This window comes from Calidris pugnax, unplaced genomic scaffold, assembly GCF_001431845.1.
Source record: "Calidris pugnax isolate Ruff unplaced genomic scaffold, ASM143184v1 scaffold28, whole genome shotgun sequence".
Classification (NCBI taxonomy): domain Eukaryota; kingdom Metazoa; phylum Chordata; class Aves; order Charadriiformes; family Scolopacidae; genus Calidris; species Calidris pugnax.
This window is the reverse complement of record NW_015090842.1, coordinates 14850248-14877492: the sequence shown is the minus strand read 5'-3', so window position 1 is coordinate 14877492 and position 27245 is coordinate 14850248. Positions and strand designations below refer to the sequence as shown.

Here is a 27245-nt window from a genome sequence, read left to right as displayed (position 1 = left end):
CAGGTTTATAGTAGCTGCTATGAAAATCATTAACAATCACCATTAATTTTATCAAGACAAAAACCCTCAGCATTGAAAAGAGAAGCCTTTTGCAGACAGCCTTGGACAGATGCTGATTTTTACTGCCAGAATACCACTGTTTTCTGCAACAACCATATATATATTTTACTGAGGATAAAGTTGGTTTCGACAATTATAAGGTTAATCCAGACTTTATCAGTCAGCCTTACCCCAAGTATTTAAAACTGTTGTATTTGGTTGTCTGCTGTATTGATTTTCTGGACAGACCACATTCAAGGTGTACTCTGCTAACAGCCTAGCAATGATTCCTTGCTTTGGGATCAAGAGTGAAACATTTGCAGATGCTATTTTATGTCCTGGCTCAATTAACAGGGAAGGTTTGTGAGAAGCAGTTTTTATGCAGTCCTGAAAAATTGCTTGACTAAGCACACTTTTTCACTGGCTGCAGATGTTTACCTGACTCATAGATTCATGAAATCTGACAGAGATGACTTTGAGGTCTCCATGTATATACCTGATGTATGCTAATACAATTAATATATTAAATGTAAGCCGTGCTGGGACAGTAATTACTAAATTGCTTTATGTTTCCAGATATAATGCCAGTAACATTTATGCCACTCCCTCAGAATACATTTCTCTAAATATTCTATACTGTTACATTCTTTTCTCTAAAAAGGCAAAGCTTCAGTGGCGTTCTTAACTCTTTCTTGTGATTGCAAGAGTTACAATCATATAATCAGAGTACAGTAATAACATCAAAAAGGAAATTGGTTCTTTCTTACTGAAGGACAGTAAACTTATGTTTACTATAATATGTTGACTTATTTCAGGAGTCTAGAAGTCTCACCAAAACAATCATCAATTATTTACTCTCAGATAGGAATAGAAGTCTTTACTGAAATGAAACAGAACAAAATGAAAAAATAAGCACTACTAGTAGCAAGTTTAGGATAGCAGTCATCTACACGAGATCTATTCAAGTTCACTGTTTGCATCTGTTAAAATCTATAGACCAGTTTTATGTCACGGCTTCTCAATCCTCTATTTCCTTCTTTTCTCTCCCCTTTTTATTAATCACGAGCATTTCACCATGACTGCTTGCTTCTGTCAAGCCACCGTTTCTCCAAGGGCCAACTCTAATGAAAACACCACCCTGATATATTCTCAGGTTGTTATTCCTACCAGCATGGCCTTATTATCCAGACTTCCCCTAAACGGTCCATTGCAGTGCTTTTCTATGTCCTCCTTCTGTAGGTGTGTACGCTTCAGGAGATAGCCCCCTAAGCATGCTTCCACCTCTTCTCCTGCCATCCCACAGAATTGTCATTAATTGTACTACAGTAACAGCACTGCAACTCTTTCTATCTAGTTCCTCAATTCCCCATGCCAGGTTTAGGGAAGGGAAAGGTAGCCATGCCGCTATACTGGAAACACAACTGGTAGGAACTAAGAGGTGCAAAGGGCTCCTTGAGGTCCTAGCACCATTTGGCACTTTCTACTGACACAAGGCAATTTTAGCAAGTTCAGGGCAACAAAAGCATGTTTTTGAAACAGTATTGGCCTGAACCAGAACTGAACCCACTACAGGTAAGGAATACAGTTTCAGATTTGACGGTGGGTATCACATGTTCAGTATTAATAAATATAGAGATAGAGAACAGACGCAAAATAAAGCATCACTAATGACCAAATAGACATGCAGAAAAAAAACCTAATTAGCTAGTCACAGACGGGATGTTATTTGTTTAGCCTTATTCAAGTAACTTCAATTCTTTTCTTTATTAATAGTCTGTATTTTGACAGTATGATGACATTCCATTTAATGGCATAAAGAAGAATGGAAATGAAACAGAAGTACTCAGAATTAGAAATGAAGGAGATATGAGAAATGAATAAAATATATCCTTATATAAGATATATTCTTGTATAAGAGGTTATACACAGAATCATCAGCGTTCAGCTTTTGTGCTAGTTATAACATTATCTAACATTGTTTCAGAAATCTACACAAATTATATTTATCTGAATGTTTAGTTTGTGAGATCTTGGTGAAATATTTGCTGATAGCTCTGATACATTTCCTTTCTGAAGCTAGTTTTATAGGCAACCAGCATTGTTTGCTGTTTATGCACTCTTCAGCTTAATAATTCTTGGGTATAGGTGTTCACCACGGAGCAGACTCACGCACACAAGCAGACAACAGCAACACAAAGTGTCAAAGATAAAAGCAACGTTCCTATCACAAGAATGTTTGCAATCTAATATGGATTTGTTCACTTACCTTAACAAAACCAGGCTTTCTTTTATGGAAAATCTGCAATTCCAAGACAAACAGCAACATTGATAACTAGAAGGTAGAACAAAAGGAAAAGAAAAATCACTGATGGTAAGAAACAATTATACTCTCAACAAAGCAATATATGTGTGCTGTAAATAACTCCAACATTTCTTGTAGAAAACAATTTCAGTATCTGCTGCCTGGAGATGAGGTGGACATGGTCCCCTGGTGACACAGGATCAAGCAGAAATAAGTAAGCAGTTAAGAGGGCATTTTAACCCCCCAAGCGGGAAAAGTTTTACATTTTGGATATATTTAAAGTGCCCAGTCTGATCCAACCATTGTAACACAAGCTAATTGAAAAGATCAAATCAATTAAAAAGTCCACTTTAACTCCAGAATTAAGGGGAAAAAATAATGCATATTTTAATTCCTCTTATATTTCGCCTCAACACTGAAGTGCAGTTTAAGAAAGCTATATCCAGCAGTAAAAAAAGTTGTATCCACTGAATCTTGTACTATTGAAGCAGTTTTTTCTCTCGTTAACTATTTCTAAGGTGAGGGATCAACGATAAGCATCCTTAAGTCTCTGAAGGACACACATATCAAGAACAGGAATAAAATATGTAATGCTGTCCAACGGGTAGGAATAATAGGATGAAACAGAGCAAAGGCTGAACTTGGAAAGAAAATGCAAATAGTTGGATGCATCTGACCGTGGAACAATCTAAGGGAGTTTGTGAAATCCTGTCATCCATCTAAGATACTTTAAAATGGATTAAACACTTGGAAATTTGCTGAAAAGAACTATTATGTATTGACACAGGGACAGCCAAGATAATGATATAAGTAAATTCGTTTACTTAGAACTTTTTAAATTCTATGAATTCTAGTTTTTATTTATTGGGAAATAATTTCCTTCTATATTTACTTATTGCTCCATTGTTTTCCTACCACTTTCATCCTCTTTTCAATTTCGTTCTGACATGTTTCACTTTATTGACACCATTGAACTTAAGACATCAGACTTAGACAGTTTTCAGTAGGAAGAGTTAAAAAGTGTGCATGTACAAACTCAGGCTTAGCTCATTTGGAAATTCATTCAGTGCAACTGAGCAGAATGAGTTGCTTGTGTGTAATATTTATTTATTTCACTAAATATCCCATTAACCTTGCTGTAGCTGATTGGTGTTGTCCTGCTAGACTGCATGGATTTAAACTGAAGGAGGCTGTCACAGGGAAAGGAATCTGTAAACTGTACTTATGACAAAGGTAAGATATATTTCTAAGAGGAGACAAGAAGGCTGCTGTCTATCTGGAAATATCTGCTTTTGCCTCCAAATATTTCCTCTCCTCTCCATGTCTTGCCCCAGAGACTCATACATGCCATTACTAACATTGCACTAAGATGCTCTAAAGAAAAACAATCATTGTTACCAGCACTGCCTGTAAACAACTACTAATCTCTCAACAAATAAAAAGCCTGTCACTATTTTGCACAAATGCCTCTTACACTATGATTACAACCAATACTGTTAGTAAAATATTTCATAGGGAGAAAAAGAGAAAATTAATATCAGTATTAAATATTCTGAGAGTAATAACAAAAACACCTGTAATTTAAAGAAAATAATGTTTTTTCAGAGGAAATCATCAGGAAGAACACAGAATCACGTGGGGTTGGAAGGGACCTCCAGAGATCATCTAGTCCAACCCCCTTGCCAAAGCACATTCTTGTGATCCGAAATTGCTTATCTTCCTTAGCCAAAGGGAAAAGAGATTTTCCACGTTTTAGCCAGACCTTCTGAGTTTTTCTCTTTGGGATACATATCCTTGTTTATATTTACATAAGCTACATATTTGGGTATACCCAAGCTGTATTTTACCATTCTACAAGTTCAATTTACAGTGATGACTTCTAAAAATACACATAAAATATGCAAATATATGCATATGCAAATTTTATCCAAGGGAAAAAAAGACAACCTAATTAAAAAGAAAAGTTCTGCATGACCAAATATTAAAATCAAGTCTTACACGCAGGTGCATTCATACCATAAACCTAAATTGTTGGCACTAAACAGCACAGCCACATGTACAAAGTGCATATTTCTGGGTGGAAATGGCTGTGCACAAATTCAGAAGTAGTATTCAGGCACAGTTGTAATAGCTCTGTGTCTTTTTTAATTGCCCAATACAGGCCCTCATGCCCAAGTAGTTCTGGAAGAGACAACAGACTCATAGCTTAAGGGGAGCACCATAAATTCACCAGGCTACTGGTTAAATCTAACAAGGAATTGAAGTTATGTCTAATATTTAGTTAGAAAGATAAAAATCCTGGAGATGAACATGTTTATTGAAATTAAATCATAAAAAATGGCAAGATAGAATTATTGTGCATATTTTCGTGTCTGAATTGACTTGATTCTGGCCTAAGCAAGTGGAAATCATACAGAATAAAACACATGCTGGAATGGTCAATGACAAAAATGGTAAAATATATTAGGAAAGATTTGCTTTTTTGATATGAAAGGCTGAAATATTACAGATTGAATCCAAAAGGTAGAATAAAAATATGCAGAAAGAACAAAAGCACAGAGAGATCAGTCACTTATTTACTCAAGGTCATACAGTAGGTCAGCATCAAAGAAAACATGAAGGTACATCTGTCCAGCCACGTGCAGGCAGTTGTACATCTATTTCTTTGTATTAAAAATCAGTTTTACATCCAAAAATTCCAACCCAGAAGCTATAGAGCTAAGTCAAGCTAATACGTCACGTCTCTCTGGGATACGTTAGCTTTGGCTCAGACCTTTCTAACACTGTTAGGCAGCTTCTGGTCTGCAAAGACTCCAGCAGAGCCCCACAACTGCTTTGAGATAGCATCCAGCCCCATATCTAAGCATACTTGTATTCATTAAAAACTGGTGTCTCATACAGTGATAAACCTGGAGGACTGCTGTTGGGATTAGCTGTAATCGCATTATGAAAGATAAGGCCCTCTCAAGTGCAGTGAGATGTTCAGCACCTCCCCTACAAAAGCCAACTGTGATCAGGAGCAGACTCTGTGAAAGGCGGTTGTTGTCCTGCCCTGAAGGGGTTACTGACCGAGGGCCAGGCTCCCTTCTCCAGCTCTCCAGAAAACCATGCTGACCCAGGACTCTGCTCAGCAAAAATTATTCATGATTGCCGTCCAGCACAGTGGAAAGTCCAGTATATATTAGCAAAGGTGATGAGAAAGGAAAAGCTTGCACACTGATACAGAAATCACTAATTAAAGATAGGGATTTTTAAACTGCTCAACAACTTCAGGAAAAGATGTGATTTTCCATTAGAAGAGTGAAATGTAGTCATAATTACACAAAGTTACAGCAGGTACCTCTGGCCCTTCAAGAATAAACTAAGCTGTATAAGTACCATTTAATCAGTACTTTGGGGCTGGGGTAGAACATGTGTTTCTCTTTCTAAAGCACATAATTTAATAAAACAGTATAAGAAAAGCTCATGGAAAAGAACACAGCGCATGTTACTTAATCAGAACAAGGGATTATCTGCTGCTATGATATTTGATTAAGCATCAACAAGGAAAAGCAGCTTTTTAGTGCCCAGTGATAGAGATTAATACAAATACAAGTAACTGTAAAGGCGCAGAAGTCCAGCAAAACCCTTATTGACCAATTTCAGTCAAGCAGTTTAACCTAAATGGTCTAGGGGAGCAAACAGAAAGAAAAAAATTTTCTAAGAGCTGGATTATTTCAAGAGCTTTTAGGCAAGCCAAATTCCTAAAATTTTACATATTTTATGAATATTATACAACAGAAAAGTAGGTGCTGGACTTTAAAGAAGCTAACACAAAAATCAAAGTTACTGATTTCTAGAAAAGATTTCCAGGAGCTCTCTACCGTTAGACACAATAAAAATAAATAAATAAAATGAATGATCACAATCCAATCTCTGAAGTCCCTTGACAAACGTACAATTCAGTGAATACAATTCATTAAAACCTAATTACAAAAAAATCAATAGCGCAATTTAGCCCAAACCAAAACTTATTGTAATGCACTGAACATTTGAAAAAACTCAGGTCTTTATGAACAGGGCTTAAGTGACGTTGTATATTACATCGTAGAGTGTCTCTGTACAGCAATTAGCACAGGCTGCCTGACTTTACTCAAAAAGGATATTACAATAAGTAGCTCTAGTAACAGTGCATCTGTAAACACCCACTCTCAAGGATGCAATGAAAAAGGAAACAATGCTACTAACAATAGTCTATAAACCCAATTTAAAAGAAAAATCAACTACTCATACTCCAAATACATACCCTCCGGAGTTCACTATTTTTATTGCTGTTTGCAGAATTAAATGGCCACATTTTTCTTTTAGTTATATACCAGGAAATCCACCGACATCTCTAACAATGATAAAAAAAAGTATAGTCTCACATATAGTCACTATTTTTCAGCAAAATCAGACAGAATTGACTCAGAGTGATAGTAATTATGTTTTTGGAAATACTTTAAAAATTAAATATTGTAATATTTCATAAACATTCTAACTGTCCTAAAGTGTAAACTACCACTATAGCATTTTTAAAAAATTAAATACTAAGGAATAGTATACAAAGATGATTTAGATTGCTCCAGAGCGCTCTGAAACCATATACCCTGAACTCTCTGTCTCTCATAATGTTTGGGTATGTAATTTTAATCCCTATGTCCTTCTGTCAGACTAAAAGAACTGATGCACCCTTTGAAGCCACACGACCACCTGTATACACCAGCTTACTTGTCAATATTTTGCACAGGCTGGTATATCCTCTGGCCAGTCGACCTTACTTCAATTAAATGTGACTGCTCCACCTACCCACAGCACAGCAGGGAAGAGCTACCAGCTAATTTCCATGCTTTACTTGGATTTTTTTAAGTAAAGCCTTTTGGAATTGCAATGCCTCAGTCCCCGGTTCATTCTGCAGATTTCCCTTCAGAAAAAAATACAGGCCAGGAATCACACAATTCAGTCCATATCTGTAGTAGCCACTTGCTCCTGAATACAGAGAGGAAGAACACTGAGGTGTTAATGAATTAAATCATTGCAAATAAATGGGCAGAAATAATTTGTGGATATCCCTCACTTTTAAAGGCCAAAAGGGTACCGCTGTCTGGGCTTAGACCCTGTCATCACGTGGGTCTATGTACAGCACGTCCTCAACAGACAGTTCTGTGTCTCAGCCGTGGCATTATCCTCAACTCAAAAATGTAACCTCCATTTTTGTTTTGCTTGCAGGAGATATAAATGTGAAACGAACTAATCAGAAGCTGATCCTTCAAGGAGCAGGTTTCTGTTCTGCCAATACACTTCAGTGCTGCGTTGGTTTAGGAAGCAGCACAGTGTCCACCCTCTAATTCTGTGGTGGAAGAGTAAGTTTTGCTTGCAGGAGATATAAATGTGAAACAAACTAATCAGAGGCTGATCCTTCAAAGAGCAGGTTTCTGTATATTCCCAAAATATACAGGATAAGAAATCTGTAATTGGAGAAAGGAAAGAGTTTGAATAGAGGCCTTAAATGTTTATAAATCCCTGACAGATGAAAACCAAACTGAAATTAGCTTACATGTAGAGATGAAAAGAAAAATGGTCTAGGACCTTAACGTAGGACTCAGGAGACACAGATCCCATTTCCAAATCTAGTTTCAGTGACTCAGAGGCCACAGAACACGAAAGTTGATACTAATGGTGCTTTAAGGCAATGCTTCTACATGGTGCAGCACACAGCACCGACTGTGCAGGATACAAGGTCTATCCCATAAGCACTCCTCAGGCAATGGCAGGCCCGTACAGTGCTTCATCTGCATTCACAAGTGGTGTGGAGTGCCATGGCTTAGCAACTCAGGCATTGCTTTGTGCCACCACAAACGTGCTGTTCTCAATTCTCATCTTAGCACGGTCTTCCCTAGGAGTCTGCTGGCTGTGTGCCTCAAACCTCTACAACTAATGAAGATAATAAATAATAACAGTAATACTTCTTTATGTTGCAAGGATGTTGTGAAAAGTAATAAATACGCTTCAAATTATGACGTTGGGTAATACACACTGAGGCTGCACGACCACCAAAGAAAACATCAGCAAAAAAATAATTGAAATAAAGGAATGAAACAATATTCTTTAGCGTAATCTCAGCAAAAAAATAATTGAAATAAAGGAATGAAACGATATTCTTTAGCGTAATCTCAGGGCCACATCAATGATTTTCATCTGCTTAACTTTATCTTCCAACAGGTTTTTTTTAAGGATCCCAAGGTTTTCCTAAGACAACCAAAGCTATTAATCTCACACATTGTATCCTATTCTATTTGATCTGTGTCAGTGGAAGAAAACAAACAGAGGAGAAGAAGGTGGCACCATACCGGAGGTTAGGTGGAGCACGCAGAGACCTTGCATATTCTGGCACACTCATTAAGTCATTCCAGCAGAGGCTGTACCAGCTGTCTGATATTTATGTACATTTCTATTACATTTAACTAACCTCAGAGATGACACACACAAACCCCCCCCACACCAAATAAAATACCACAGACTGTCACTGATGCAACAAAATCTTTACATAAGCTTTTGCTAGTTTATATCATAAGCATGCTTCATTATCCAGTTAGAGCTGAGAGCTTAAATAACCTCTAATAAGGAGCAATGAGGATCTAAAAATGATGCATGGTGACAATGTGTTAAAAAGGTAACAAAACATTCCTGTACTAGCTATAATTGCAATGAAAATAGCATATAAACTAATAAGCTGTAACATTTGGAAGAAGGGACTTACAAGGGCAGAGATAACAAAAACACTATTAACAGAGAACTCAATAATGTTGCTAATACTTCACAGAAGAAGGTCAAGTCCTTCAATAATTCCAGATAAGTACTTACCAACAGTTTTCATAGCAACATATTGGCTACAACAGTAGAAACGCAGTGTTAAACTTTCAGTCAAGAGATGTATTTCAGTGGGGCTCCATGACTGCTCAAGGAAGCTGTTACAACAAGCTAAATTTGTGTTTGGTAGCAAAGTTAGAAATGCTTTGTATATACTTAGACAAAAGTGAATTGAGAAAAATGCCTCCTCCTCACACAGTTCCATGGGCACTATGATTTCTGTCTGGCTTAAACAAATATTGAGCTGAAGGACTGATGCTGTCCATGAGCTAAAATTCAATTCCATCTATGCCAGCCCAATTTCATTTGAACTATTCTCATAAGATTGTGGGTGTTCTCATCAGCTTTTCACTGCCTTGGGCCCCTTTGACCTGGATGCAGAAAATAGGCCTCAACCAAAAACTTGTATCTTCTAGACAAAGGCCAAGATTCAAGAGCATTTTAAAGAGTCAGATTAGAGCTTCTGCTTAATACTTAGAAATTATTATTCAGTGTATATGAAAGCCCTTTAAATGTTCTGTAATAACAGAGAACATAAAAACAGGTATAGAGGCAGCAGCAATACTGATGACAGGCTCTCCTCCATCAGACTCTCACAAAATAGCGCATGTCCTACACTGGGCAGCAGAATGAGAAAGCCACAATCTCTCAGGTTGTCTTCAGGCACATGTAAATACACCTTTTCTCACAGCTGTGTTTCTGTAGGGCCTGACTAAGAAGTATCAATAACCTCTCGCTTGCAAACATAATGCTTATAAAGACAAACTACGCTGCAAAATACTGCAAAATTAATCAGAGAAAACAATGGATTCAAACCCAAATAACTGAAACTAAGCAGGCAGTATTCAAAGAAAAATTAGATTTTGTGAGCCATTTCTATTCCTGAAATATATAAATATAGTTGTATACACTATATATTTATTACACATTTTTATATAACTCAAGTCTGAGGTGCAAGTAAGGTTAAGATATGAGCACTTGAAAAAAAATCAGGGTTCCTCTGAATGTATCCTTTGATAAAACAATAAACTCTTCAATCTATCAGGAAGGCTCTGCAAGGTCTTTAAAAGAGCTTTGAAATTTCAAGGTTACATTGCAGAGACTGCAAAATTCTGTTTTAACAGAAACAGAATTTATTATTTTTGAACAAACATTAATAAAAAGCCTATTTAGAGACTATCTGATGTTCTTAAATGAGTTACTACAGAATAAAAGTTAATAGTGCAAATAGGATTTCAGCCCAGAGCATATCCTTAGAGGATGATTCAAATGATGAGCCACAAAATACAGCAGAAAAAATTGCTCATGTCGCCAACGGGACCTTGAAGTAAGAATATGCTTCCCCTGAGAAGTCTTTTAGAAGATGACACTGGCCACAAGGGACTTCAGCAGTGAACATTTCTTGACTCGAAGGATGTATCTGGACGTGCCTGCACCATTGAAACAGCCAATACCAGCTCCTCTGCATTGCTTCATTGCACTGATTAAGTTATTCAGAATATCCAGCAGCTGGCAATTATCCAGAAGCTGTTAGGGTATGTAAGTACCAGTATATAAGTCCACAAATGTCCCCAGTACACAGTCACTAAAAATTAGGAAATGGAAACTGATAAATTCAAAGGGCAATATTGGATCCAGACCTTATACACAATGGTGTATTTTTTGTCCAAATGTAAATAATTTGCAAGCTTAGGACCTGTAAGCATTTTCCTTCTGCTACCACTCACCCAACTCTTCATTCTCCTCCCTCCTGCTTTCTCTTCTCTCCTTTCATTTTCATAGACTCACTAGCTCTGTGCATTTGTTCACGACCCGAGAACTTGTAAGATAAGAGAGACTTATACTCCAGAGCACAGCAAAATCAAAAATTGTTCCACGTTAGACAGCCCCCTGCTCAGCCAGTGGGATATTATGGGTCACCTTCTTCAGCCCTGTTTATGCGCTGTGTTTGTGCACACTGCATATCTAAAGTACTTTCTGTATTGTGCTCTCTACACACAGCCAGAACTGGGTGCAAAATAGTAGGCACATCATGGTATAGAGCAGCTAAAAAAGGACAGACGAGTGTCCACTCCAAGAAGCTCACTAACCCTTCCAGACACATACAATTTGAGCCAAGAATTCAGAAAGGAATGAAATAAGAGAGACAATCACTAAGGTTTTCTTTTTTAAAAAAAGGAGGGGTGGTGGTTTCTAAAGAAGGACTTGGAAAAAGAGAAGAGCAGTTTAGCAACACAGAAAAAAGATAGTGGCTGTTTTAAAGCTAAATAAGAATAATACATGTTCTAAAGAGATTTACATTTAGAGGAAGTTGTTTTTATTATGTTTCTATTAAATTTGTGTTAAATCTGTTTAATATCACAATATGAAGTTATATGAAAACATTTCAAATTTCCCCCGTTTTAAAGCAGTGCTTGAAATGTTTTGGTTATGGTTTAAAATAGTACCAATATACTTTGAGAGGAAAAGAAATATTGTAGAAAAAAATATCAGAAGTAAATCATAAGGCACATAGAGGAGCACAAAGAATACAGCTTATAACACTGCCAGTTAATGCAATAAGATGCAACCCACAAACATTATGTTACACCATAAAGTACAGCAAAGGGACTAAAACCCCAAATAGTCTTAATCACAGCTGCACAAACCTTCTCTGTAGCAGTAGTGCAATATTTATATATTTCTATTTTTTGAAGATTTATTTTTTGGTTAAAACATGAAGATGTTTTCCAATTTGACCTAAATAAAGTCAACTCAAGTGAAACAAAACAAAGTTTAATTAAACATGATTGTTTCTGCTTTCCTAGCCAGGTATATTACGTGAGCTGTGGTAACTATATGATAATCAAACCTCCTTCATCTGAGGACAAAATGTATTTTCACAAAGGTCAGCTTCTGTCATGAACGTATTTTAATTTGGTATCATTTGGGGGATGACAAACATCTCGCTTGAAAAAAAATTGTTAAGAACTACTGTTAACTGCATTTGTCCTTTTCTTATGCAGAAAATATTTTCTGTATTTGTTTTAATTTATATATCAATTTTGTTTTGTTTACAGAATTTGCTTGAATTACTTAGCTCAGTTTAAGGCAAGATCCTGATTCTGCTGGGACTACAGTCTCACCTTAAAAGGCCTTCTGAATTGGCCGTAATTTGATAAATTTATTTAAACTATAAAGGTTAAGGTAAGAGGGAACAGTGGCTACGATACAGCCAAGCACCCAAGAACTGAAATGTTTAAGTACTTAATGTCATTTGGACCCAAAATGTTATTGCTTTCAAAATCCTCAGTGGACTAAGGGTCATTTTCTTTCTAGTAACCCAGTTACCAATTATTCTTCCCATTACTCTGGAAATATTCCAGAGATGATTATGTAGTCTTCTATTTTCTGATAGGGAGCTTGTCTCTTTGATACATCTGTTTATTAAAAAAGTTAACCTCAAACTGAAGAGCTGATCAATTCCTAAATACTTATAATTAGCTACATTAATAATTTTAAATGTAATGATTATTTGACAACAATGCATTAATGCATTAGCTTTTCCTCAAAACTTAAAACATGTGAGGAAGATTCCTCTGAAAGTACGACACAGGGAGCAGGCTTTTTTTTTTTTTTAATCAGCAACCAGCTCTCTGTAAGATTATTTTGCAACTAATCATTTTGCTGCCAGCAGCAAAATAAAACAGACTTCCCTGAAGTAAGTTTGTCTTGGTAAGGTTTCAAGATAACAGATTGTGACACAAACCTCCTCAGGTTCATACATTTGCACTGTTATGCCTTTTTAAATAAACAATTCTGTTAAAATGTTTATCCACTAAACACACAAAGAACAGTTTCATCACAAGCACAAACATTGTTTTTATAGAGATGGAGTGATGACTATATATAAATGAGAATCTTACAGTCAACAATTTATTGGTATCAAAAGCAAGTCTCCAAAACCTTGTGCATAGCTGAAAGACATGGGTTTGCATTTCCAGGAGTTTATCTTCAAAATATATCATCAGATGCTGGATAGCTACTAATATTCCTAGTGAATAGTTTCCCACTTTTGAAAGAAAACAAAACAACGAGCATGTTTACATTATGGATTTAGAATCAACTAGCAACTCATTTCCCATAATTCTTTATCCATTGAAACATTCTCTCCCTGAAATCAGGAAATAATATCATATGCACTTGCAATATTATTTTCACACTTGTGATGACAGAAACCTGTTGTTTTCACACTTTGAAGAACCCACCAACTGTCCAGACCCTTGAGCCAGCACTTTCCTAGTCACAACTGATTCCTACTGGCAGCGATCATTAGAAAAATGAACACTTAAACAGATGTTTCTGGATGAACTGGGACACAGGTCCTGACGTTCAAACTCTCACAGTGGTCTTTAAGAACTCTAACCTCACCTATGGGTTGGTCAAGAATGGTCCATTTCAGTCAGTCTCTATTTCTGTGTGATATTTGAACTAAAGTGAATATGCAGGACAATTTTTCCATGGTTTGCTATCTGTGTTCCTAAGCACTAAGTTCCCACCTGTGTTACCTAATCTTCTAAGATATCAAGTCCATCTATAATATCAGATTTACAGGTTTTATTCCAAGATATACTTTTCTATTTTATAACAGGCATTCGGTTCCCCAAGTGTTTGTTTAAGGGGTCAGGTGTCAGGAATACCCTGAGAGAACATTTAGGGTAAGAATATGTTTCTTATCTGAGAAAAAAAACCAAACCTGAAACACTGAGCCAGCATTGCTGATTCTAGGTGAGGTACTACCACCAGATCACCCGAGTATCCGGAATAATGAAAGAATTTCTCAACATTTTAACAGCGTTTGCTTCCATCACCTGCACCTCAAATGAAGGACATCATTCTTTCCCTGAAACTCTTACTTCTGGTCTCTCCCCAAGACTTGGGAAGCCCATTTCCCACTACGTTCCAAGGACGACAAAGCTCTAAGCAATCTTCCCTGTCCGTATCCTAATCCTGGTGCGGCTGTTTGGGAGAGCAGAGGCTGCTGTCTTGGGGTTCAGAGTTGGGAATCCTATTTGCTTCCTACAGATTAGTTGGCTTTTTAATAAGGAAAAGTGAAGTGAGAAGCTAAACCATGGGGCTTGAGCAGAGCAAACATATGAAAGGATCTGAAGAACATCAGGGCTAGCTCTAGCCCACACCAAAATCCTATGAAAAAATCATGCAAACTGGTAAACTGTTACACCAGAATTTCATCTTCATCAAACAAAAATCAATCATTTCCTACAGTTAATACATAATCAAAATTTGAAATACACTGGAACAAATTTCAGAATACAGGAATGTACACTAGTTTCTAATTTTCCTCTGAAAGGTTTTCAAATTAATTCATCCATCTAGCAGTTTTGGTGTTCCTGTGGAAAAAGGACTGACACTATCAACCTTGGGGAAAAATCATTTAAGGACATAATGGCTTCACAGGTAGGCTAAAAAGAAGGTTACAATAAATCATTGTCACTATTGCTACCACAGAGAAAAGCAAAATTACCAAGCTCTCTTAATTTCTCTCTAAAATACCCATGCTCACTAAAAAATGGCCATATGATTCAATTTTATACACACGTTAAGAAAACAAAGCCAGATACCAGAGAACTACTATTTAAAACAGCCATTTCTTTTCACAGGAAATCTTCAATTCTTGAAGATTTTGGAGATCAAAACTTCCTTGTGGTTCTCTATGTTTGTTCACTGTGTAGAAGAGTACAGAATCTGCCTCTGGCATTTAATAATGGGAACGCAAAAATTAATTAACAATAATTAGTTATTCTTCTTTTAAAATCTTTCCCTTTCGATACTCTAAGGTAAGCAAAGATATTCCTACAGCTTAAACAAAAGTTGGTCCTTATTTTACAGTGTTCTGTAGCACAGGCTCTACAGAGCTTAATAAAGCTACGCAGAGTTGCAGAGGCTCACCCAAGCAGACCACACAGTATGATGATCAAGACTTTTACCATAGCACTCGATCCAGGGAAAGATCTATGGCTCTCGAATCAAGTAGAGCAGTATTTGGCTGACAGGGAATTCATACCATCTATTTTACATAGGGCTCAAGGCATGTGAAGTTAACAGCTTTAATTTAGTCTATGGACAAGGATGATAAGAGGACAAGGATTTCAGATAATAATTCAGAGCAGCTAAATTTGATCTCTTAAATTGGACAAATGCTTCTAATTCCATTTCTAGAATTCAGAACTATGGTATATATGAGACTCAAAACACCTAAAGCAAAAATAAAGCTGGACAGTGCAGAATGGGATCCTAGGAAACATTTAAACAAAACCAGGAGATATCCAGTGCTAACTAGCATGAAATGTTGGAGAAAGGGAAGAAATATCTGTAATCCCAGCCTTTCCCAGCATCTAGCATGTCTATGTGTCAGGAAAAATCCAGAGTCCAGAATCCATCCTGGAAGGCAAATAAAGGTATTAGGACCCTTTCCCTACATACTGGTTATAGCGCTGCCTCTTTTCCCTAGGTAAGAGCTCTCTAGATCTAGGATTGTATGTGACTGTCATATCTAGGATCATTACTGAGATAATTGTTGTAGATGATGTTCAGTTTGCTGAAGTTCTTAATTATTGGATGACAGAACTGAAAAGTAGGCACCAAACAAACCCAGAAAACAAAAGGGCAAAACAAACCAGAAGAGAAAATGGCCTCGCTATACATATTTAATGAATCAGTGAAAATATCCTGCACAAAGGCTTAGAGAGTTAAATTGAAAATGTGTGTATGATAAATGGATATAATACTGTCTATGTAATGGGTTTCCTATTTAAATTTTGTGAGGATTTAATCAGTTGGGCACAGCTGTGCAGGATGCACCATAAACTACGTTGAAAAATATGTAGACATGTACATTTATCTGCTACAAATTAAGCTCACTTAGAGGTGGTCTTAATGGACCATGTAGCAATCATTACAAGCATAAATTTTAAACTGTCTGTTTCCAGTGAATTTGCTTTGAAAAAAAATTAATGCTCATCCTTAGTGGAGCACAGTAATAAATGGAAGTACCCTTAATCTGTTAAGCACTAATAACCTAGCAATTATTCATTATGAACCCCATGCTGTATAATGTATGTCTGTTACAATTTTATTAGTGATTCTTTACTTAACCTGCAAAGATATAATTTTTATTCCAATATACACCTTGTAATTATATGATGTTTTAAGTGATGTGCCATTAAAATTACAGAATATCCTGTCCCCTTGGTTTATTGTAAAACATCTGTACAGTAAAGGATTGTTAAGGACAGTAATCATTTATGACTTTCAGACTTTCTGCTTCTACAAAAGGCAGCAACACCCACCTTAGAGATCAAAAAAGCTATGGCTTTATTACAATGCAACACATAAATAACCTATAAATTATTGAACATGGGAAATGAATAACACTGTAATCAAAGTGAATCAGTGACCCATTTGGAGCTGACTAAAAGGTCGCAGCAGTTGTATGTTCTCCTACAGAGACTGTCACTTGAAGTCACTGGTGTGTACCTATCTTGCACAATCACTGCTTTTCAGAGATAAAATGGAGACCATCTCCATTCACTGAAGGGCCCTTTTTCACCCAAATACCACAGTATTAACCAGAATACAAATTTTCGAACCACAGAGGAGGAAATCCATGCTTTTCAGTAACTTCTGCTGGTTTGCCTCTTTTCTGCCCCTCACCAGTCAGAAATGACATTATTTGCTCTAGGGAAACAGGTGAACACATCAACTTTCTTGAATAAACCACAGAGGAACTTGGAAATAACAAACCATGAGCTTGAGCTAGCAAGCTATTGTTGTGGAGAACAGACCTGTCTCAACCCCAGTCATTGAAATTTTGACCCCAAAGATTACTTCCTTTCATTGTCAGTTTTCAGGAACATTAGGTGAAGTTCATTTTCACAAAAAAAATATATAATGTTTTATGACTTATTTTATGGGAAGTCAACAAAGCCATATAACTAAGGTTGTCTAATACTTTTCTTCATTAAAAAAAATAAAATTGTTTGGAGTTCCTTTGCCAACTTAACTGTTCAAATTGCAGTTTTCCAACATGCTCTGCTTTGTCTTTAATGCGTTTGCCAAATATTCCATCCAGTTTTAATCCAAACTGATGAGGACAGGCTTTGACATTTCGTGCTATCACCCTCTCAGAAGCAGGGAGCTGCTAGCTCTCCCGTGCTTACAATATTCTTCCAGCTGACACTGCTGGCAAGAGAAGCAATCTGACCCAAACACAAGAGGTGGGGAACCAGAAACGGCAACGCACGGGGCATGCTCCTGTGAAGGGGAGGTGGGGAGTGTGTGTGTGTGTGCACGCGAAGTGTGATCATTTAAGTACGCTTCAGTCAAAATAAAAATGAGAGCAAGAAAAGAGACAGCTATGTGTGGAAACAAGACAGAGAAAACTCTTTGATTACGTGAGAGGCTACCACATATGTTGTGTATATAATGAATACTTTTTTAAGTTCAGTGGTTGATTCAGAGACACTGTCACATCGAATTCTCTCTATTGCTCTGAAGGATCCTTGTGCTGAAATGTCAGCTGGTCATATCACCTACAGGCAAAAAGAAATTGCCCTAACATTATGCATAGCAATTCCATTGCTCTGTGCTCTATGGCACTGTTTTCTAAGAATAGCTGTTTCAAAGGGAAGCTCTTCTTCAGCGTGAGCCAGAGGCAATTGAATTTTACCCTGAAAGTGGCTAAAGGCTTTGTGGAAACATTTAGGAATATTAAATATTCATGTATTTGATTTTGTAAAATTCAGGACAGTAAAGGCATCAACTAGAACAGCTTCAATGTAAATATTTTTAACATTTACTACTACTACAACTTGAAGGATGGATATTTTGACAAAGAAAAACACCACCAAAGTGAACAAATTCTTGGAAAACTCCCCTTTTTCTTCCTGTAGTCACTGTGAATTATTTTTTATCCCAAAGTGGCAATGTCCAGGAGTTTAACCAGTGTGTAGTACAATGAACCATTCTAGATCCAAATTTTTTTTTTAAAGTTCAGTTTCCTGTGCTCTGTTCCTTTTTTTTCCACAATCAATTACAGAAGAGCAGCTGTCATTTTTTCAGGCCTAGAGCTACATCCTACTCTCTATCACTGGTGTAAGTAAACATTTAAAAAAACTTCCAATGAACTATGCTGCTTTGCACATCACAGAATTCCTTGTATCTAAAAGGGAAGCATGAGACTGCATGCCAGAGGTGTCACAGAAGAAACAATGGAATCCCATATCATAATATGATATAAGAGAGAAAACGTACAGGGGATATAAAAAAGCAGCCTCAAATATACCCATGTAAGTATTTTGTCTTGACTTCACATAAATTATAGCCAGAAACACTGACCTGCTGTAAAAATACCATGCACAATCCTCTTTTGAACAGTAAAATCGTTTTATCAACTGCTTATTTAAAACACTGGATCATATCCCTGTATCAAGGGATATCGTCCTTTTAGAGAGGCAGACAGCACTTAAATCCTTAATTTCACACTACCACAAAACTCATCCTGAATCTATACTACACTGTCCCTCACTGACTAGGCTTCAAGGTGGAAATGAGATTAGGAATTACGGACTTGGATTGCCATTTCACAACGAACAAAAAGAAATGTTACTGTTATCATAATACTTTAGAGTATCATTATTCCTACAAATTCCTAAATTCCTGTATCATAATACTTTAGAGTATCATTATTCCTACAAATTCCTAAATTCCTGTATCATGATACTTTAGAGTATCATTATATCGACAAATTTAGGAATTTGTAGACATACAAGAAAACAAAATGTAATTTATTATAAGTGCCTGATAAGTATATATAACATATATAGTAACACTCTAGTGCATGAACAAAATTTACAATGTGAAGAGAGATTAAAAATGAATCTACTGCATTTGCTTGGCTAAATTAAGTTAAAGTTTACAGTCATAACAGAATAATGCATATAAAATTCTGGTAATTAAATATAATAATAGGAGAAAAATACAATTATTTTATTTGGCAACCTTTCATCTGAAAGCTTTTATATATAAAATATGTGTCTGTATAGGCATATATAGTAAATTAAAATCTGTTCTGAAAGAATAAATTTAAGAATTTTTAGATTGTGTGTCCTTAGGAAAATACTCTATCTACCTTATAAAATTAAGAAAATACGACATTTTTGAGTGGTTGCATACAATTTAAGCATCTAAATTTTTTATCTTCTCAGAACACAAACTGTCTTAATGTGGCACAGATTGAATCTTACTGGATTGAGAGAGCACATGAAACTATACAGTCTGCAATAACATATAGTCAAATTGCAATTTTAGTGGCCAGAGCAACCCATGTCCATTCCATGTTTATTTCTTTTAAGAGGACAGATGACTCCCCAAAGGACCAGGCATGAAAAAAAATACTGCTAGATGGCTATCCACCAGGAAGCAATATGCGCTTACCCAAAGCGCATGACTGGTGAGCTAAAAATTGTTTTAAATTAATTAAATATTTTTGAGACCTGGGACCAAACCACTATGTTCTCCACATGTAGTTAAAACAGTGGCAATGCAGTACTTGGAGGAGGCATGCTCTCACTTTGCATTATTTCTCCTAATGTCTCTTTCCCTGTTTTAAATTTTAAGGCACTCTCTATAGTGTTCCCCTTCCATTCATCACTTGTTTTCCAGATATATCTGTGGAGTATTTCGTACGCACACGCGATCCTCTCCTCTCTCCCATTTCATCTAAGCCGAGCTGATATGACCACTTCAACACTGTGGGGAGACTATACCCTGCAGCTCTGCAGAAGCTTTTATTTTGGATTTGCTGCTGTCTATGCTCCTCCATAGCATCCAGTCAGATAAGATCATTACAAGAATGAGTTCCTAACTGCCTGCAAAAGGCACGCAGACTTGCTTTATGCTCGGACCCAACTACATGCCTTTAAAAAAATTTCTATAAATAAATGTTTTATTTACCATCATGTTTAGCAAACAATCATAATAAAATATATATATAAAATACAACAAAATATTTTCAAAGTGCAAGGTAGCTGATTAGGCTACAGAAGCTAGTTGTCCCAGAATCAAGAATTACATTAACCAGCATTCAATGTTTGATTTGAACTGTGTTCTACACTAAAATAACTGTTTGCTTTTAACAGGCAGACCACCAAGTGGAGAACTATAGTCTTCCAAAAATAAAAGCCCTTTCACTATATATAAAAGTTTCCTGTAGAGTATTGTCTACAGTTTTATTGTGGTAGAGGAACAGAAAGAACCACTACAGTGATATTATACAGTGTTAAATAAATAACATCGAAAATTATTCTGTTTCAGTTTTGTATGATTCCATTCAAAGCCATCACCTAACTAGGTAAAGGTGCCAGGGCTATACTTTGTGAACAAACACATACATTCCTGGGACACCACCGAAGATAAAGAATTTGCTTTGGAATATGAAGAAATAAATTAAGACTGGCCTTTTGTAGTGTAGCCAAGGCAGCCTCCCTTCACCGAGGCACTGCGGTTCAGCTGCCAAACTGTCACTGAACTACTGCTCCCAGCTAACAACACTGCGTGAGCGTAAGGACACCAGCCAGGCCTTTATTCTCTATTTTTCTTTCTTTTTTCCCTTAATGAAATCTTTCCTAAACTGTGTCTGAACTCGAGATCATTCTGGTAGAACTTCCAAGCCAAAGTTAACAAATGCTCACAAAAGCGTAAATTCACACCTGGAAAGCGTGGCTACTTCCTGACCAGAACAGCCCATGGACTGAAAGTCAGCCCTGTGAAATGAACTCTCCATTCCAAAACAAAAATTAGAACAAAGAAAACAGCAGGTTGACATCATAACAGCTCTCAGGAAGTAGATAACGTAAGGCACATAAGAGCACTACCACACACTCACAAATTTTGTTTCCTTTACAAGACAACAACAATAACGGAGCTGGTTCGGTTGCTCTCCCCTTGGGCCCTTCAGGCAGTGGAAATTTTTTTAGTTCAGAAGACAGACACCTTCAGACAGCCTTGATGGTGGCCTTTAAAGCAATAGAGACTGTATATGTCAGTGATTTAACAGCCAGGGCAAGCTAATGGCAAACATCAGTGGGGAATGAGATGACAGATGGGGAGAAGAGGCAGGAAGATTTAACTCATGGTCAAAGCAGGCTTAGAGGAAGGTTGGAGCTGGAAGATACAAGTTCCATACTTTGGACACAAACTGCCTGCAAGAAACTGAGATCTCAGAGGATTTTGCCACCAAAGTCCAGGGAACCCTGGAGTGATAAGGATTCACTGGGAATGAAATCCTTATCAAGGTCTGTATAGCTATTGTTTACATCTGTGTGTATTTTAAATTCCCAAAGCAAACAGTAATTTAATTCCACCGCACACAAATGACACTTTATTTGGGGAGCCTAAGACAAAATTAAACCCAAGGGAGAGAAATATGAAATGTGAGTAACATATCGCCCCAATCAGATGCCCTTGAAAAGAAAAACTATAAACCCAAATTGCCCAACTAGTCAGGGGTCTGAGAGAAGCTGTGTTTAAGTTACTGAAGAATCTAAAAGAACAGTTTTGGTTTCCAAGATCCTAAGGTGTCATTTCCACAAAGGGTAACCAGACAGAGCATTCAGGAAATATTTCAGAGAAACCAGTGTAAAAAACATTTCTGTAGACTTGTTTCTTACAAGCGTTCAGGCCCATGGACACAAAAAGCAGAACAGTTCTATGTCTTTCAGATGGAAATTGGTCCAAATTGTTGCAATATAAATAAATGCTTATGTAATTAAAAGATCTAGCAGATCCATTTTGAGTTGCACTCAGGTGAGGTGGTAATTTTGATTTAATTTAAAGAGGGTTAATGATCATCACTATTTCATAGCAGAAGTTCCAGGTAAAGAAAGCAAAAATAGGGTATTGAAGCCCTAGTTCTTCAGGACACAGAATGAAAGCACCAAGTTACACCTTCTGTGCCTCTACCCTGTTATTATTATAGACATTGGGATTTCTTAGTTGAATATTCTTTATTCTTTAAAGGATTTTCATCTAGCCTTTCCACTCTGCATTCTGCTGGTCCTCACGTAAGTTCTGTAACTGAAGTCACACAGACATAAGGCAAATCAGCTGGGGCTTGGAGCATTTTTGGGGACTTAAAACATGCTCTTTGCCCTATCTGACACAATCTCCATGTGTTACTCTGCCTAATACACTCCAGATTGTGTGCTCCTGGGACTGTATCATATTGTATGTTTAAACAAGGGAACATGATTCTTTCTTTGGGGAGCATAAACATGAATACAGTGAGATATAATTATTAATAAATCGAGTCAGCAAAGTTTTATAACAAATAATGTAAGACAGTACGCGCAGTTACATTTGAAATTGTTCTCTAAAACAACCTCTAGCTGAAGTTTTTCTTTCGTCTACTTCTTGGTATCGCTAACCACAGTTCAAAATAATTTAAAAACTGTCAGAACAAAAGGCATTTTAGACTTTATGTTGTACAGAAGGCCATTAGGACTACCACATCTGTTCATGCTTCTGTAGTAAATCAAAGGAAAACATTTTTCTTCGCTTTCAAGAATCTTAATGTTTTCTAACTTTGTTTATGCTACACAATTTCTCATGACTTATTGAATTCTTAACAATTTTTCTTGTTTTGCTAATAATTTGAGATGAGTTGTATGAAAAATTAGTAAAGGATCAGCACCTCCAGCTCCTGGCAAGCTGCTTGCAGCACAAGTCAATAGGCATTACGCCAACAGAGTACTAAACACAACTCCTTCTAAGTTCCAGACTTTTTTCCTACCTCATAGTTACTCAGTTGGGTCATTTACAGCTTGTCCATTGGCGTACGGATCTATGATCAGAGAGGCTACTCTAGCTAAAGCTGCAAATAGCAAAGAGCTGTTCAAACTGTGGAAACAAAGGGTAAGAAAGACCCAGCAGAGGTATACAAAGTCAGCAAGGATGAGGTGTGAGTAAAAACAATCTCTGATTTATACTTTTTTTTTTCCTTGGGTGGTCTTAAATAATAGTTTCTGTCACAAGGATTGTGTTCTGCAAAGGTTACTTGCACATTTAGATGAAAGACTTTCCAAGTTAGTTTTTGAAACAGATAATACAGCCCATACTTATGAAGTTTATTTGGTCTATAATAGCGTGACAAGCAATAATAACATTTAATGTGAGTGTTCAAATGCAGAATTCAAAGACCATATCACAATTTTTTGCCAGGCTTCATCACAGTTTGATTAATATGAAAGGTTTTTATAGATACTTCGGCTTTTCACCATAAAAAAAGTTCATGTTGTAGTAGTAAAGACTGAGTTTTCATACAGAATGCTGTTCTAAGACCAACGGCAAAACAGGCAAGTTAACAATGATCATGTCTGACTGCATTTATTTAAATGTTGATGCTGCTGCTAGCATCAGTGTTTTAAAAAGCATTGCTTTTTCAGCAATACAGCTGCCAATGGCCCCAGTTAAACTAGATCTGATCTAAAAACCCAAGGTTTGTTTATAAGAAGCACCTCAGATCCAGTTAAAGTCATGGACAATCCAAAGAAGTAGATATTGCTGACTATTTCTAGAACAGTGAAAATATTGGCAGGTTCCAAGAAACCGAAAACCCTTTGCAATGCTGGGTCAAAAAAATCAGGGCCACAGTAATTGGCCTCAGGATGGAAGCACACAGGGAAAGAGGGATGCTGGTGAGTTTGCTCTTAAGGCCATCCAGTTCAATGCTCGTGCTTCAAGCAACCAAACTAGCTATAGGCTATCATCAATCAGGCCACAGGCTTTTGGGGAAAAAATAAATAATAAAAAATATTATAGTCTGTACATGACTATAGATTTAGCACACTGGTAAAAAAATAGAAGCCAAGTTTAATAGCTTTTTTTGGATGTCATATTAAAGAATTGATACTACTGATGTGCCATCAGTAAATCACAAAACCTGCTCCTGAGCATCTATGGAATTCAACATTCAGGATCGTGTTGCTTAGGGACATAAAAATTCTACACTTTAGGGTAAATAGAGGATATTCATTGCAATTTAGCTCTCTTTGAACTGAAATAAATGATGAGCTATGGGAGAAAGTAATTTAGAACAGGATAAAATCATCACACAGTAGGTCTGTGTGAATTTTCATGAATACTGATTATGATTTTATGATATAAATCCTCATAAAGCTTTACACTCTTATAGCAAAGTGAGGAAATACATTCCAAATTATATTTCAGGGAGTTTTTACAAAATTTCTAAAAGTCCACATTTACTTCACCACTTTGAAGAATTTCAATTAGCTTTATGAACAGAATACATCTGGACCCTGTGCAAGCTTGCTTCACTGGCAGACCTAAAGGCCTACTGACACTTAAGCTAGAAAGGATTTCATATGGCCATTAATACCATGCTCAGCAAGGTAAGATCCTCATCACTCAGAACAGACATGAAGCAATGGGATGCTTTGTTTTATGTTGATTTTTTCCCCAAGTTTCTTACTTACATTTTTGACAGAATTAGTCTTATCCTCTCTCACAAATTATAAGTGAAAACATATTATACCTAATTCATAAATGCACTACTGAATGACCAAAATTACAAGAGAAGCTCACCAGCAGTCTGTGACCAACCTCCAAGTGTACACAGGCCCCTCAAACACAATGTTAAACCATCCTTTAAAAAATTCCATAAAAGGATTTGGCCTCGTTCTTCACAGATACAGTTAACCCAGTTATTTTTTAATCAAATTATAATGACACAGAGAAGATGACTGTTCGAAGAATACAATTTTTAAGGCTACACTTACAGAAGACTTTTAAATTTTGTAAGGAAAAATACCACCTGTGTGTGAGAATGTGAAGTTCTGCTACACAGTTTATCACACAGAGAAGAGGAAGCTACAACAATAGCCAAGATATTTGATTGGTCACTTGGACTACTAAAGACTATGAAGTCATACTGATTTATACTGAGCTGAGAATCCTAGCCAGTTATATATAATTAAACACATATTTTACCCAGTGAGGTACAAATATCACAATACTATCACCACATGCACACTCAATAGTAATCACCACACGCACACTTTGGTTGACTCCTCCAGTACCTGCTCCAGTAACAAATGACAAATTGTCCGCAGAACAGGTAGAGAATAAATAACTCAAGTGGGGATAGTAACTCAGCCTGCCTAATCTTTTATTAATATTTTCACCTGGTGATGTGTTATCTGCATCCTTCTTCATATCGCCTGATGTGTTTTTATCTGCAAGGAGGTTTTTATATTTATCTGGCAACGGATTAATGTCAGTAGCCATTTGGAAGTAGCCAAGGTAATATCCTACTGCCAATGCCTGAGCTCTGGCAGGACTTCAAATCACAACAGCAAGAGACATTTTTTTCAGGATCTTGAGCTTAAGATAAAAAGATAAACACCACATAGTAAGCCTAAGTCATACAAATATTAAAATCCCTCTTGTGTTTGTCACTCTCTCAAGCACATGGTAATATCACTAAACAAATATCAGGAAGCCAATGGAGAATTGCCTTCAAAATCTCAGGGCATACTGTGACAGAACTAAGCCTTCCAATTTCAGTGCACTTCTTGGAACAACACTAACACACTTGCTAATAACAATAATGTATTTTTTGCATTTTAGAGATTAAAAATATATATTCTATTTCTTTATTCAGTTTCAATTAAATTAATTTCATCATCTGGTTTTTTATTTTACCTGCTAAAAAAATGGGAGCAATTATCTGGTCATGTGCAGAGCACATAGCTGGCAACCACTTAGCTGTGTGGTACAGAAGTTATTTTAATTTTCTCCCAATAAACGTCATGTACTAACTTCTGTGCAATACTTTAGCCACCAATACCAAGAGAAGATGCTAATTTATTACTAAAGATCAACTTCTTTTATATTGAATTGCATTTATTTGTGTTACAATCCTTTCAGATCAAGACTTTGAGCTGAATTCAGGTAAGTCCTCAGAGAGATTCTCTGAAATAAAGACAAAAATACAGTTCACAGTGCACCTATTTCTGAGCTGTAAGCAAAAATTCTACCAAGGTCAAAAAATGAAGCAACGTCAAAGGGGATTTGTTTCAAATACATTTAGTACCACAGTAATTCTGAAGATTTTACCTTGGCTTTCTTTTGGAAGTGATTTTTCTTTTCTTTTTTTTTTCTTTTTAGCAGGCACAGTGAGTATGATTGGATACATACTGCCCACAGGTACAGGATTTCATGGCCTACTGAACAGGCAAGGACATAAGTAAATACTTAAAGTTTAGAATGTGCTCAAGTTTCTCACAAAACTGAAGACAAAGTCCTTGAAAATTTAATCTTATTGTACCACAGAACCATTGTGTAGCCTTTGTCAGCTCTCTCCATTCCTCTATGGCCTGTATCCATTGCAGAATAATAATCATCAGTTAATCTCAAAAACAGTTAATTAATTAATTGCTATCAGCATAGTGTATTGCAGATATGAAACACTAAAAAAATTAGGGCACCTGCTTCCCCTTCCCCCAAATTCAGCTGATATCCCATTGAAGAAATATACAGAATTTCAGGGTCCTATTTGTAGGACAAAATGAAAGGGCAAAAATTCCCTCTTAAAAAGATGGTATCTAGCTTGGAATGGGTGGCAGAAAAAATGAGTATGAGATTATAAGACAAATTACATATTCCCTAGATAATTCTTCTAGTCTACCTAGACATGTAACATTTACACATCTAACTCTAAATAGATTTGTAGTTGTTAGTTAATATGAGATTTGATGCAACATAAGAAAGGACAAAGAAGTTCCAGTAAAGATTCAAACCATATTCGTAATTCCTGTATTTGTGGAGAATCTTCATTTTCATAACTGCACAACTTCAGGAGAGATTGTGAGTTGCCTTTTTTTTTCCAATTTCCAGAGTTTTGTCATTTGGTAGCATCTCATTTGTATTAGTTTAATGC

At 36.5% G+C, this 27245-nt stretch overlaps 1 long non-coding RNA gene across 1 annotated transcript in view; it reads right to left on the bottom strand.

Moving 5' to 3' along the window:
- The window catches only part of LOC106888212, a 156504-nt gene that overhangs the window by 66982 nt on the left and 62277 nt on the right, over positions 1-27245 (bottom strand). Inside the window, exon 2 of the long non-coding RNA XR_001412063.1 lies at positions 2306-2371. This is a non-coding gene — a long non-coding RNA (uncharacterized LOC106888212). The remainder of the gene's footprint in view (positions 1-2305; positions 2372-27245) is intronic.